Source organism: Nicotiana tabacum, chromosome 6 (assembly GCF_000715075.1).
Source record: "Nicotiana tabacum cultivar K326 chromosome 6, ASM71507v2, whole genome shotgun sequence".
Lineage (NCBI taxonomy): Eukaryota > Viridiplantae > Streptophyta > Magnoliopsida > Solanales > Solanaceae > Nicotiana > Nicotiana tabacum.
The window spans coordinates 137571899-137588525 of NC_134085.1; the positions used below are offsets into that span (position 1 = coordinate 137571899).

The following is a 16627-nucleotide window of genomic DNA, read 5'->3' on the forward strand; positions in this document are numbered from 1 at the left end:
AACTTCATATTAACAATTTCTAATAAAAATTCATTACTCGGGCTAGAGACCTCGGAATTCGATTTCGAGCATACGCCCAGGTCCCATATTTTCCTACGGACCCTTCGAGACCGTCAAATTATGAATCCGGGTCTGTTTGCTCAAAATGTTGGCCAAAGTCAAACTTAGCCCTTTTTAAGAAAATCCTAAGGAATCAAATGGGCATATTTCACTCCAAACTCTTCCAAATCCCGAAACAACCGTCCTTGCAAGTCGTAAATTAGCTAAAGCAAGCGCGGGAAGTTTTATTTAAGAAAACAGGGTTCTAAAAGGCAAAACAATCAGTCGGGTCATTACAGATAGTCTGGTGAAAGGATATTGCATTGCACTGAATAGAGACATCCAACAAATTTTAGAAACTAATTAATCTAGTAGTTTGTGCTATTTATCCTTCCTTAAAAAGTGAAGAGAACCATTTGACAGAACAGATATGTTTCTTTTATATTCTGCGGACTGCGAATGCTTGCTTCAAGAAGAGCTAGAGCTTTGCAATCTCTGACAAAGCTAAATGAGTAGAGATGGCCAAGCTCCAAAAATGTCAAAGGTTTTAATGGTGCAAATTATATTGTCAACTCACACCTCCACTGCATTCGCTAACATGTCATGAATAGATCTGAAATATTGCCTATGATTATGTGTTAAACGGGAGTACATAAATTGGTGCATAATTTAATGAACAGGGATTCTGAACCAATAATTTTGATCAGCTTGGGACACTCTGTCAGAAGATAAGATTTATTTGCATGAAAATTGCACATTCTGCGCTAGCAACAAGAAATGATTAGAGATTCTTGGCTCTGTTTAACTGTTTTGTTCAACTGAAGGTTACTATAATTTCTAAAAGCCAGTGTATAGGTTTCTGCATGAGACAACAGAAAATCCATAACTTAAACATTGTGGGTTCTAAAAACTATATCCAACTCTATATTGTACTTGTTTTTCATATTTATAGTTCAACTCCAAAACTAAGAGACAAAATATTGGATTCTACGGAACTCGTAAACAGAGGAGGACCGAGGATTTGAAGGTGGTGGGGATACATGAGCGAACTACTCAACCAGTGCCTCCGTCGTACTTTTGATCTTAAGGTTTCCAAGCAAAATATATGATGGATTCCGACATACATACACTTATTTATTCAGCATTTTTGTTGAAGTTAACAGAATTCAGTGACCCCTCTTTTCCAGGCATAGGTCCGCCTCTACTTGTAAATAACTGGATATAAACATCATGTGCATATCCTGTCATTTACTCTTCTTCGTAAGGCTTCTTGGATTAGAGGACTATAAGGCCTTGCATTGTTCATCTAATATACGGCTTGCATTGTTCATCTAACTACTAAATGTAGCATTGATTGACTATGCAAAAATAATACTTCCTCTGTTTCAATTTAGATGATACATTTTCTTTATTAGTCCGTTCCAAAAAGAATGACATATTTCTACAATTAGAAATAATTCAATTTTATACTCTTTATTTTACCTTTAATGAGAAATTTTTATAATCACACAAATATCATAGACCCATAAAGTTTTTACCATTTAAGCTTTTAAGATCACAAGACTCAAAAATCTTTTTTTTAAACTCCGTGCCGAGTTAAACTACCCATCTGAATTGAAATTGAAACGGAGGGAGTATGTGTTTTGTTGGTCAACTAATGGATAGTTCGTGCTAGTGGTGAAGCCAGGAATTCTTTTAAGGATGTTCAAACTTGAAAGAAGTAAAAATAATCTTCGAGAAAGGGTGTTCAATATACATTATACACTTTTAAAACATTTTTACATTTAAAAAAATATGTATTCTTTGGTCAACTCAATCATCAAGTAGTTGGAAGTGTTGCAGCTTGCCATATGGCGCATTATCAGCAGCACGTCTTTCCTTGATCCAAACGTTTAAGACAGGATTATTTAGTCAATCCTGGTTTTTATTTGTACCGGAAAGGCGAATAATAAGGAAAATCATAAAGCATTTTAAAATTCAAACCTTAAACAGTTATTAAGGTTAAAAATAGATTGATTCTGCGAAATGGCTCCAGCCCTCTGCAGTGGAAGCAATTAGTCCCTACGCGGAGGTTAAAAATAGATTGAGTCAGCGTTGCAACCACACAGGACTATTGATTATTGACCTGTTAAACTTGGTGGAAGGTCCAATAAAACTGCAAATTGTGAACCTACTTGCATGTTTTAGACTTTTACTTGTGAAACAGATCAGTTCTGTTTGAATTGCCTCGTAGGCGCTTGACTCAACCCAAGTGATAATCACGAGACAAAAAGGGGATATATATATATATGTATATACAAAATGTTAAAGCATACGTACTTAGTATAGGACTTACCAATTCTCATTAATAAAAGAGATTTGGAGATTTTACACTAAGAAAAGAAATTTGTAGTTTAAATATAATAGTTGTGACTGCATCTTACATCACTTGGGTACAGGTTCTGCTTTCACTAAAGGTCACCCTCTCAGTCAATCTTTCCTCGATTCCTCACTCAGTAATAATACTGTTCTATTAACAGATCCTTACTATTTACGGACCCCCTTCTTTGTCAAAAGATTTTGGAAAGAGAAAATAAATAGAGACAAAAATAAACAAAATGCGAGATAGTGGAGATATTTTGATGTCCAAAAAGGCAGTAGATGTTTGACCTCTTCCTTCCAAGACTCCCATAATTCAGCTGCCTTTGGTCAAAATATTCTAAGAATCCACATAATGCGAGAGAGTGGTACTATTTTAAACAAGAAATACCGCTGTCTCAATTTCCCAAAATCTCCCATTTCCTTCTATTAATAGTCTCCATCATATCACCAATATTGAATTACCATATACTCTATTCCAAAATGGCCACCAAACATCAATTTCTTTCTTCTGTCTTATTCCTAGCTCTTGTCCAAACCTCAATTGCTGGTGGCATATCCATTTACTGGGGCCAAAACGGAAACGAAGCAACCTTAAAAGAAACCTGTGCCTCAGGCAGATATTCCTATGTCAACTTAGCCTTCCTTAACAAATTCGGAAATGGCCAAACCCCAGAAATCAATCTTGCCGGCCACTGCAATCCCGCCGTCAACGGATGCACAATCGTTGGCCCACAAATCAAGCTCTGCCAAAAATTAGGTGTCAAAGTAATGTTGTCTATTGGTGGTGGCGTTGGAAATTACTCTTTAGCTTCCAAAAAAGACGCCAAAAATGTTGCACGTTATTTATGGAAAACATTTTTGGGAGGACGTTCCTCTTTTAGGCCTTTAGGAAATGCTATTCTTGACGGAATTGACTTTGATATTGAGCTTGGATCATCTCTTTTTTATGAAGATTTAGCTAAATACTTGAAAACTTATGGTAGAATTGGAAGAAAAGTGTACTTAACTGCAGCTCCACAATGCCCATTTCCAGATAGATTGCTTGGTACTGCTTTAAATACAACGCTTTTTGACTTTGTTTGGATTCAATTTTACAATAATCCTCCTTGTCAGTATACTCCTAATAATACTGATAATCTAAAATTTCTTGGATACGGTGGACGTCGTCGGTGAAGGCTAGAAGGATATTTTTAGGGCTTCCGGCGGCACCACAAGCTGCCGGAAGTGGGTTCATTCCGACGGATGTGTTGACCGGCGAGATTCTTCCGGTGATTAAGAAGTCGCGCAAGTATGGTGGTGTTATGTTGTGGTCAAAATTTTGGGACGAACAAACTGGATATAGTGCTTCAATTCTGAAAAGTGTGTGAAAATTGTTTGTGGGTAATTCAGAAATAATTAAAGCCGAAAGGCTATGAATTAAGCATTTGGGTTTTTCTACCTTGCTGAAATCATGGTGTCTGTATTCATATTGTACTGTTTGCTCTACTGTTTAAAAGGCAATTCAAATAAAAGTAGTAAGACTAAAAAAAAATGTCCTAGTGGAATTTGGCTTCTTCCATGAAAAAGCTTATCTATAAAACCTCCATGAAATTTTGGCATCCTAAGAGGTTTGTTAACTTAAAAATAACATGTAATTAAAATGTAATACATAAATAACATGTACCCAAGGAGTATCTAGTCTAACCTCGAAGAAGTAGTGATGAGGGGTCGACTTTGACACAAACAATAATATATTTAAAATGTTATACTAAGCATGGATTTCATGAATACTACTGAAAGCTCAATAACAGGAAATAACAAGTTCTTCTTTCACAAATATTAATTCCAAATTTAGTTTTGTCATTTAACAGCTTATATTTCAAGACCTTTAAGCAATATCAATCATGGAGAGTCCCAAAGAATTATCATGCGCAAGTTATGTCGAGATCGTGCAACCCGATCCAACATAATATTTAAATTGTGCACTGCCGGAGGATCGAACGACGCGAACCATAGATGCATCTATTTACTACCGAGGCGTTCGGCCTGATCCACAAATAGCAATCATTTTTCTAAAGAAAACACAATTTCATATTTACAGTCAAGTAATTCATTAAATCTTCAAGTAAGTGAATTTAGCCTTTTACACTTCTTTTATCAAATTCCGACATAACTTAAGTAATTAAATTAGCAAGTAAGGGCACAAACATTTCAAATAAAGTATGATAAGGGTCCTAACTACCTAGGCAATAGCATAATATTAGCTATGTACGGACTCTCGTCACCTCGTACGTACATAGCCCCTACAAATAGGTACACACATTTATTTAATTCGCCTATAGGGTTAATTTCCTCTTACAAGTTTAGAAAGAATACTTACCTTGTCTCAAAGACAAATTCAAGAATGCGCTCAAACTCTCAAATCGTAGTCGAACAATCCAAAAGTATTCAAATAGTGTAAAAACTAATCAAAATATGTTCAAAAGCTTATATTCTAACTATTTAAGTGATTACCCAACCCTAAATGTAAAGTTTCTAAAATTCACCCCCGGGCCCACGTACCCGGATTCCAGAAATATTTCAAGAAAGTTGTTACCCATAACCTTAGGAACATAAATACATGATTTCACTAAGTTTCAAATCATTTTCGTGGTAAAATCTTGTTTTTATTAAACCCTAGGTTTTTCATCTAAAGTCATGATTTCTACCAATTTTCATGTTTAAATCTATCCATAATCTATGTATTAAACTCACATTAAGTAGAAGTTACTTACCTCATAAGGCTAGGTCAAAATCCCCTCCTTAAAAGCTCTCAAATCGCCCAAGAGTGGAAGAAAATGTGATAAAAATGACCTAAGCCAGTATTAAATGAGGCTCACTACCTCCAGTGATTTTCGCACCTGTGGTCATAGGGCCGCACCTGCGCCCTCGCTTCTGCGGAAATACCCTGGGCCGACTGGTGTCACATCTGTGGACGGGTACCCACTTCTGCGGAGGATGGGCCGCACCTGCGGAATCTGGCCTGCCCTTCCTTGGCCGCTTCTGCGAGGCTTGGCTCGCACCTACTGTTGGCCAAGCGTAGGTGCTATTATGACAAACCTGGTGCTTCAGCTATTGTTCCAAATTCTCAACTTGGTCCGAGCCTCGTCCGATTGGCACTCAGGGGCCCCGCCCGAATATACCAATAAGTTTGGAATCATAAAATGGACTCGTTGGAACTCTCGAAATGCCCGAAACAATATTAAAATTAAGAATCACACCCCAAAACCAATCGAATCAAACTTAAGAACTTCAAGTTATTCAATTTACTTCCAATGTGCTGAAACGTACTTAAACTATTTAGAATGATACTAAATTTTACATGTAAGTCTTAAATGATATTATGGAACTATTCTCGACCTCGGAATTCTATTTGGACCTCGATATCACCAAAAGCCGCTTCAAACCAAATTTAAAGAACTTCTAAAACCTTCAAAGAACCATCTTTCACTATTAAGCGCCAAAACGCTCCTGGGTCATCCAAAACCTGATCCGAACATATGCCGAATTCCGAAATCATCATACGAACCTATTGGAACCATCAAATCTAGATTTCAAGGTTATTTACTCAAAATATTGACCGAAGTCAAACTTAACCTTTTAAGCCAACCTTAAGGAACCAAGTGTTCCGTTTTCAACCCGAACTCTTCCAGATCCCGAACTAACCATCCTCGCAAGTCATAAATCAGTAAAAGCAAGTATGAGATGTCTCATTTAGGGGAACAGAGTTTTAGAAAGCAAAACGACCGATTGGATCGTTACACCATGTCAAGGTGGACGATGTGGTTTTAACCTTTTTAGTTGGATATAAATTTTAAGATTTTTTTTTGGTTCATTGTGTTGGTGAAATTACAAGTAATTGTAGTTGAAAAATAAGATGAAAAAAAATAAATATTCTCTAGGGTATGGCGCGGATATTTCACTCTCTTTAAGGAGATTCAATCCCACTACAGTAGCATCTTCACCGGTCCAGTAATAATACTCTTGACTTATCCCCTCCAGGATATAATAGTCCGACAACGTCATATAATTCGAACAAACTTTGAACAAGTTGTTGAGTCCAATGCTCCACCAAAATGAACACCTTCCTTCAACAAAATAATATTATAATAAGTTGGAGACTTAGATTTTCTCATTCTCTTAACTCTCTTTTTTACTATACCAAGTTCACTTTTTTATACATACGATTATATTTTCCCATCTATAACACAAGGAAGAAACACCAATATTTATAAGTGTAGAATCTCTTTCATGAAATAAATAATAAGATAGTGGGATAATAAAATAGCAGAACATGGATTGGTGGTTACAAAATATAAGCTTTAGTGGGTAATAAGTGGTAGATTATGACATTAGTGGTTTCATGAGTTACGCCAAAGTAATTACCATTTTTTTGCCAATTTATAACCACTATCTCACAAGGAATAATGCACTTTAATATTATAATTTTAATATTAAAATGCACTAACACCAACATTCCTCCATTCATTTTAATATTAAAATAAGAGAATTTACCAGTTGAAGGGAGACTATTATGCATAATGAAGGTGTGCTCTGCATTGAACCTCCACTTAGTAAAATAGTAATTTCTACTCCAGACTCAGTAGTGGTCTCAGACTTGAATTATGCCTGCGTTAGGAAAATAAAGTATCACTGCTTACACATAATAATCAAGGCGCTGACATGAGCTTTATTATCCAGCACATTACGCCGTTATGCTATTCCGATTTTCACAAGTGTGTTTGAGAATAAACCCAATTCTCATAAGAAGCGGCCTACTTCCACACTCACATAGGTGAAATCTGTCAAGGGTGCTCTTGTAACTCTAACACTCTATTCATACGAGCTATAAATTTTTATTAAGAGTTAATAAAACTCAACCTCACAAATCATCATAGGATAAATGCACTCACATATGGAATAATAATAATAATAATAATGCATTTCAAACCAAGTCATCATATGATTCGTTTATCCCATTGAGCCTGATTATAGGATCTCTAATCCCCAGGTTGGATTTCCTCATATATGACTTATGAGTTTATGGGCTTCAATCTCATCCCCTTCGATGTACTCCAAACCCTTTCTGTTACCAAGGCCTTGGTTAGTGGATCTATAAGATTATCACACAATCAACATTAATAGTACCACTTGTCAAATATCTTACAATATTATGTTTTTCTCCTTATAGATCTGGATTTACTGTTCTATTCACGGTTTTGTGCTCTACCAATTGCAGCGGTGCTATCACAATGAATTTAAATAGGAGGAATTATTTTTTCAAAAGGAATTTTTACCTCCTATAGCAAAGGTTAACACCTTATTTATTTTAAATAAATACCATTTAAAAAAATTATATTCTATAGATACCTTTTAAGGTTTATAGCAAAATATTTAATTTTGGTTTCCTCCTAGCCCTAAACCACTAAATACGCTAATCAGTTACACTTTTTTCTTTCTCTCTCTACTTTGATACATCTCATTCTCCCAAAATTTCGTGGACCTCTTCCTCTTAACCAAAATAACTCCAATAAAGGCAATACTGATATTGATTATTGGAACAACATTTTAGGATGAAACAAAAATCCATCAAAACCTTAATAAGTCAGCTTGCAAATATGCACAAACAAAGCAATTGAAGACGAAGAAGACAAAAGCCTAAATTTTGGCGTAACCGCATGCTATTTAATTAAGGAGAAATCACAGCCTTGGAGTTTATCAAAATCGAAATTTTACGAAAACAATCAAAATCGGAAAGGAAGAAGAAGAAGAAACATACTGGAGTTGGCATATTATTCATGTCCACGAATATCAAAATCGGAATCTCTGATTTCTGTGATTTTTCGTTTTCTTCTTCTTTCTGTCATCGCTGCTTATGGAATCATGGTCGGAATCCGATGGGTCATCGGAAAATTGTCGACTAATATAGGTCGTCTGAAGTTTGGGGTTGATCAATTTGAAAATTCTGTTGCCTTTTTTAAGAGCATTTCAATGTATCTTGCTGTATTTCTATGTACTTCATTATATTCACTATCTTTTTTTCATTGTAATTCAATGTATCTCGTAGTATTCCATGTATTTCATTGTATTCAATGTCTTTTTTTCTCATTGTATTTCAATGTATCCGTGTATTCTATCTATTTCATTGTATCCATTGTTTCGCTATATGCCATGAATGTATTCATATGTTTTTTTAATTGATATAATTTATGTATTCAGATGTATTATATAATATCTCTGAAGATTGCTATATTTTTGGGGTATTTTGCGGTTAAGAATCTTTTTTATAACTGAAAAATACAAAATTTGTGTGTTATAATTGAGTTTGTTGAGTTATATTAGGAGTCAATTATGTTAATTGATTCACTTTCCGTTTTAAAAATAGTGTAATCCCTTATTTCACGCCGTGAATACAATCAAATATAATAATCTGTCCAGCCGTAATCCTATGTTTCACTCCATGAATACGGTAGAATACACTCGAATACAACAACTGATTAGCTGGACTTCCCTGATTCACGCCTATTTTTGCTACTGTATTCATGAATACAATAGCTTAAATAGATCAAATACATCTTATAACCATAGAAAATGTATCTATAATCCGTAATATAGCAAACGGTATCTATAGATGACTAATTACTACTAAAAGATAGTGCTTTATGAAAATTTCTCTTTTCAAAATAAAGAATTTGAAATAATAAATCTCTCAACTAATTCGCTTCCTCACTAGCTGAAGCTAAAACAATTAGTTCAGCCTCCATGGTAGAGTTAACAATTATTGTTTGCTTTTTTATTTTTATTTTTAACAAATAGCACCACCTCCAAAAGTAAAAATACAACATGTAGTAGAACAGAAATCACCGGATAAAGTGTTCCAATATTTAGTCAAAAGGAATTCTCGCTGATATCACTTCAACAAAACAGCAGAAGATCATTAGTGGATCCCAATTGTATTATATCATCTTTGCACACTTTAGATGGTGATGAAACTCTTTATTTTCTTTCAATTAGCAAATCCCATTTGTATTATATTTATCTTTGCACACTTTAGGTGGTGATGAAACTCTTTATTTTTCTTTAACCCTTCAACATGTGAAAAATTCCATGGCTAAAATAAATAGCAAAGGAATAGGGATCCCCTTGCCTCAACTCTGAGAATGAAACTGTCGGCTAGCCATTAGTTAGACATAAACATATATAACAGCAAGACACATATTTTCTCATACCAGATCCAACCTAATTAATAGCACCTAACTAAAATAACAAACATGTCTCTCATCGCTATCCCCAAACCCTACTCCACCACATTCCTTCCCACCATTGGTCGTCGAAGACCACTCTGGTAATCAGCCAGCTCTCCTTATCAACCCCGCTGATCCAGTTGCAACATCAACAGACTATGCTGCAGCAGTTGGAGGACGAACGACCGGAGAAATGAAGAAATTAATTAGGCTTGAACCCAGACCCTATGAATTTGTGGATGGGAAGGCCAGGGTGATTTTTACCAAAGAGGAAGATGACTTACTGGCAGAGGAGTGCAGACTTACGGTGGTAAGCAAGTTCCCTTGAACTCGTCACCAAATCGATAAACTTAGAGATGAGTTTAAGCGGCTTGTGCCTCTGAAAGGATCTTTCAAGATTGGTGTCAAAGATTGGAGGCACGTTTTTATCGATTTCATGGATGAATAAGATTTTAAGAGATTCTATGGCAGACGCTCAATGCCAATCTATGGAATGCTAATGAGAGTTAGGAGATGGATGCGTGATTCCAAGGCGGACATGGAATCCACCTTGACACCGATATGGTTGACACTACTAGACCTCCCATGGCATTACCATGATTGGCCAGCATTAGAGAGAATTCTAGACCCAATTGGAACTCTAATTGCCTTGGACAAAGCTACGCTTGCTCGTACTAGACCGACAACGGCAAAAGCTCGAATTGAAGTTGACTTGACTCGACCTAGGATTAACAAGGTTGAAGTCGCATTGATTGATAATACAGGAGAGATTCAAAACTTCCTTCAACCAGTTGAGTACGAGCAAGTTCTGGACTTTTGCTTCTTCTGCAAAATACAAGGACACTCAGACAATGAGTATAGGATACAACTGCCCAAAGATGCTTTACAAGGTCCGTCTAAGGAAGGAAAGCTAAAGGAAGTTGTGCAGCATGATAATAAAAAGAAAGAAGAATGGGTGGAAGTTACGAACTCTAAAAATAATTCTTCTAGTAAGAGAAGCAGAATCAGGAAAAAGAAAGTGACAATACACACACTATAAAGGCAAAAGGAACTCAACATAATGCAGTAACTTCACTAAAACTTAGCAATGATTTCAGTCCCATGGAGGTCATCGATTCAGAAAATCAAGTGATTAGTGAAGATACGCCAATGCAAGGAGATAAGGAAACAGCGGAAGCCTAATTGATGATAATGCAAAACTATGCATATGGGACATGAATTTTTAGATGTCCCTGCTTCACTGATAATTGGTAGAAATAGTGATGGTTTGGCCAGGAACAAACATAATAAAAGAAAGAAGAATAAGAACGGGGAATAAAAGACTTCTTCGATTAAAAAGTCATAAAAAGAAGGAAGAGGAGTACTCAAGCGCCTGAACAGATGGAAGAATAATTGCAAGCAATAGGGCAAGAATTGGTTACTATATCTGAGCATCAAACCAGAAAGTTAACTTCCAAAAAAAAAAAGGCAGAAGTTCAAGTCCAAGGCCACCTTACAAGAACTGCCTGAATCTGACCTACCGAAGCATAATGGTGGAGATATGGCTTTTCCTGTATTGAATTTGGAGTGTAGAAAATCTCTGGGTGAGGGTCAGATATGCATGTTGAATATAGAAATAGAACATGCGTCCAGGCAGAGACTCCTTTATGTACTCAAAGTTGGGATCTATTGTGCCAATTGATGATATGGTGCAAAAAACAATGTTGACACAAGTTGATGAAAGAAGAAACATAGATAATCTAAATGAAGATATGCTCCAACTACAGGATGTAGAAGTCAAGGTCAGGTCAGATGATGAATATGCAAGAAGACCTCATGGATTATTAAATTTTGAAGATGAAGACTCTTCACAGAGTGTACAAGATAGGATAGCAAAGTTTAACAATCTTTCTCCGAGAGGAGCGAGGGGATGGTGGAGCAATTCCTACATGGCCTTCACCTAAGGCCCCAAAAACAAATAAGAAGAAGACAAACATTTTAACCCCTGATATTTCCCATGATTAGTTTATTATCATTGAATATTAGGGGCATGAAGGCCCAAAAAGCTTCTGAGAGACTTAAAAACTCTCATACTTCAACATCATCTTACATTTATTGCATTACAAGAACCCATGACAAGGTCTCTAAGATAAGACGTTATCAGACACAACTTGCGGTTCAACATAGTTTTTTAACTGCAATAATAAAATATGGCTTTTTTGGATAGATGACCACGTAATGAATATTGTGGAAGATACTGAACAACAGGTAACGTGCCAGATTAGTCAACACATGAGTTCATGCCATTGTATTTGACAGTAGTGTATGCAAAGTGCAGGGCTCACTTACAGAGGACCCTGAACAAGAAGAGGCAAAGATGCCAGATCTGGACACTACTGAACCGGAAGAGATTGCTCCGGATGAGTGTTTGGGTAACAAAGCCGAGGAGGGTGTAGTCAAGGAGAGAACTCCCGAGGAGAGTGATTTGGCTCATAGAAGCGAGGATCTGGAAGAGAGGGACTGCAGTTATGGGAAGAGTTCAGAGGTATATCAAGCAAATTCAAGGTGCTTGGGGAGTGGTTGTTGACTTCAATATGATCACCGATTGTACAGAGAAGAAAGGTGGCAGACCTTATAGATTAGAAAAAAGTGTTGATTTTTTATCTTGTATTGATGATTGTGGGCTTCAAGATGCAGGTTTTTATGGTTCTATGTACACATGGAGCGACAATAGAGGACCCCCTAATAGTATATGGAAGAGGCTAGATAGATTGTTGTTTAATATGGAATGGTCTGATGAATTCTCAGAAACTTCAGTGGAACATCTGGCTAGAGTTTGTTCGGATCATGCACCTCTGCTACTCAACATGAGAAAAGTAACCACAACCTATCCAAAATATTTTAAATTTCTAGACTTCTGGACTAAATATGAAGATTTTCTTTCCGTAGTTCAAGAGGGGTGGCAGGAACCTGTACGTGGTAATGCTCTATGGATTTTACATCAGAAATTAAAGAAGGTCACTAAAAGATTGAGTTCTTGGTTGAGAGAAGCATTTGGTGATATATATGAAGAATCAAAAAGTCTTAAAAAGAAGAAAAAGGACTTGGAAGAACTACATATTGTTGATAGTATATCTGCGCATAGGTCTGAATTGAATAAAAACAAAGGCAATGTGCAGTTTCTAAAAATACAATATGAGGTATTGAGACAGAAAGCAAAAGCGCATTGGCTTGAGGAAGGAGATAAAAACATCGCATACTTTCATAGTGTCATAAAAGGAAGAAGGAGAAGATTATCAATACAAAAGATACAAGATGAAAACGGACAATGGAAAGAAGGGGAGGGTGAAATTGCACAAGCGCTATAAATCATTTCCAGAAATTTTTTAATCACGGTGCTGGTTCAATGACTTCTCTGCATTAGAGTGTATCAATCCAAGAGTGAAAGATGAAGAAAATGAGATGTTAACTGCCTTGCCCACCTTGGAGGAAATCAGAGAAAGTGTTTTTTCAATTGATCCGACTAGTGTCCCAGGTCCAAATGGGTTAAATGCTCTATTTTTTCAAAAATGTTGGACTATTATTGCTGATGATGTACACAATACAGTTTTGGCCTTCTTCGTGGGTGCCACCATTCCTAGATTCTTCTCTCACATTTGTCTGGTCATGCTGCCAAAGGTAGAGTTTCCACAGAAATTGTTATAGCTCAGACCAATCAGTTTATGCAATGTGTCAAGTAAGATAATATCCAAGGTACTGAATGCTAGGTTGGCTCAATATTGCCCAAGATCATCTCAGGAAACCAGTCAGGCTTTATTAAGGGGAGACTGATTTCAGAGAACATAATTCTAGCCTAGGAGATCATAAATGAAATCCCAAAATCAAAGAAATTGAGTAATGTAGTCATGAAATTAGATATGGCCAAGGCATCTTATAGAGTAGCCTGGTTGTATCTTTATCATGTGGTGAGGAAGTTAGGCTTCTCAGAGCAATGGGTAGATTTGATTCGAAGGCATATCTCATGTAACTGGTACTCTATCATTGTGAATGGTCAGCGACACAGTTTTTTCAAATCAGAGAATGGGCTATGACAGGGAGATCCCATCTCACCTTCATTATTTGTTATATGTGTTGAATTCCAGTCTATTATGCTAAAAAGTAAAAAACCTGCACAACAATAGAGACTTCACTGGTTTCTCTATGTCTAGATGGGGCCTCAAATAAATTACCTTGCATTTGCAGATGATCTTATTCTTTTTTGTAGTGGAAGGAAGAGAACAATCAAGCTAGTGATGAATACCTTGACCGCCTATGAAGCTGTAACCGGTCAGTTAGTAAACAAGACTAAGAATTGTTTCTTAACGACACCTGGTACTTCAGACAGTGAGGGCAACAGGATTGCACGATGGACTCGAATGCAACAACAAAGCTTTCCAATCAAATACTTAGGTTGCCATTTGTTTGTTGGAAGGCAACGGATTGCATATTACTCAGAGATAATCACTAAAGTAACTAGCAGGATAAGAGGCTGGCACTCTAGGTTATTGTCTCCAGGGGGTAAAGCTATTTTGATCAGACATATTCTTCTTGCCCTCCCTCTGCACCTGATTTCAGCCTTACAACCTCCTAAGGGTGTTCTTGTTCAAATAAAGAAACTACTGGCAAAATTTTTTTGGAGTTCTACATATGCCACAGGTAAACACCACTGGGCCTCATGGTCTAATTTATGTTATCCATATGCGGAGGGGGTGCGAATTTCAGGAGCTTACAAGGTATATGTAAAGCACTCTTATCCAAAATATGGTGGAATCTAAGAACGGGCAACTATTTATGGAGGGACTTTATGCTAGCCAAATACTGCAGAAGGTACCACCCAGTAGCCAAAAAACCTAGCACGGGGACATCATATAGTTGGAAACAGACGTGTAAGATCAAACATAAAGTAGAGGAGCACATGATATGGTTAGTGGGAAATGGAGAAGTATCGTTTTGGTATGATAATTGGACTTCACTGGGACCACTTTTCAAGTATCTGGGAGATGAAGCGAGACCCAAAGACATAAAGTTGAGGGACATCTTCATAAATGGTGAATTGAATGAGAACAACATTGGATTGACTTGGCCAGAATCCTTAAAGAATGTCGTTCAAAATATGGATTTGGTCCTATGTCCTGACAAGCCGGACAAACCAATATGGGTACCAGATAGCAGAGGAACCTTCACGACATCATCAGCATGAAACATATTTAGACAGAGAAAGGGACCTTCTACTATGGATATTAGGATTTGGCATAAGTCAGTCCCTTTTAAAATGGCCTTTCTCATATGGAGAGCAATTCATGATAGACTATCTATGGATGATAGAGTATCCAGGATGGGTATTTCTTTGGTGGCAAGATGTTACTGTTGCGTATCACCAACCCCTGAAAAGACTGAGCATTTATTTTGCTCGGGAACTTTGGCAAAAATAATCCATTTGGTATTTCTTGCAGGGATACTCACTTGTTACAACTACTACACTCCTGATGGAACCTTAGAGTTATGAACATAGTAGCTTCTTCTACAGCCAAGATATTGCCGCAAATAATTATGTGGGAATTGTGGAGGTCAAGGTGTGCCAGCAAGTACGGCTCTGAGCTCTCTTCTATCCAAAGATCTATGGCTATGATCTCTTTCAATCTCTCGTGTTTGGTTCAACGGAAATTCGGATAGTTACAGATGGAAACAACATGGGAAAAGCTCCAACGCATTGTTGACCAACCTATTACTCAGAGAATGTACAAAGTGGTGAAGTGGTCTAGACCTCCTCCTTTCTACTAGAAGCTTATCATTGATGGAAGTTGTGTGGAAGGGGCTTGTGGAGCTGGTGGAATAAGACATTGCAATGGAATACTTGTCATGGCGTACTCAGTATACTTAGGTCAAGGGAAGAGCAATTGGGCAGAAGGACATGCCATGCTCTTGGGACTACAGCATTGTATATCGAGAGGATTGGATAAACTAATAGTGGAAGCTGATTCAAAGGTGTTAGTTTCTGCTGTCAATGAAAAATCAAGCACACCATAGAGGCTGCTGCAAATTGTGGATAAAATCAAGCAGATTGTAAGTGAAAAAGGAGCAGCAGTAAAGCACTGCTACAGAGAAGCGAATAAAGTCGTAGACAAACTAGCCAATAAGCCCTCTCCACAAGCAGGCCATTGTATTTTCGGACTTTACTGGATTGCCGAGACAAATCAGAGGGTTGCTTCGGCTGGATAGATGGGAAATGGCGTCCTTCCGAATCACACAAATGAAAGCTTCATAGATATATTTTGAACCACCTTAAGGCGTGCTGCTAGATAGTAGTCTATGTAGGAGGTTGGTTCTTTCTTTTTTTCCTGCACTTTGTAGCAACAGAGCTTGTGCACCAAGCTCACAAAGGATACGAAAGGGTCAGGTGAATGCCCCCCTTTCCCAAATGTAGCAGCTCTTTCCACTCGTTAATAAAAGTTTGGTTAGTTTAAAAAAAAAAAAGATCCAACCTAATTAAATACACTAACAAATATTTCAAGGATCAGTACATATTAATTGATTTCATTTCCTCGGAATCAACTTGATATTCCTTTTTCTTGCTCAAAAAGAATCCTCATCATTTACCAAACTATCCCTTAGTATGGACCAAACTAGCCTCATCATTGACGTCAATACAAGCTCTCTCTCTTTATTTGGTGATTTAATTAATATATCTCATTATTAATATTTTATGGTTATTTATCTATATAAATAATATTAATTACAAAGTAAATGTACATGTCCTCATAATTTGACGCTCAAAATCATCGAAATAAAATTACTGTAAATTGTTAGATTGAAATGTACTTTATTTTAAATTTAGATATAGCAAAAACTTATTAAAGGTTTTTGTTCTGATAGAACGTCATACCCTACGGCCTACACCAACTAGAAGGAATCAATATGCTACTTAATTAATACTCAACTAATCATGC

General features: G+C 36.8%; 1 pseudogene; it reads left to right on the plus strand.

Annotated features, from left to right (window-relative positions):
• The first annotated feature begins 2473 nt into the window (after nt 1-2473).
• LOC107829934 (hevamine-A-like) lies at nt 2474-3882 on the plus strand (annotated as a pseudogene).
• Nucleotides 3883-16627: the final 12745 nt, after the last annotated feature.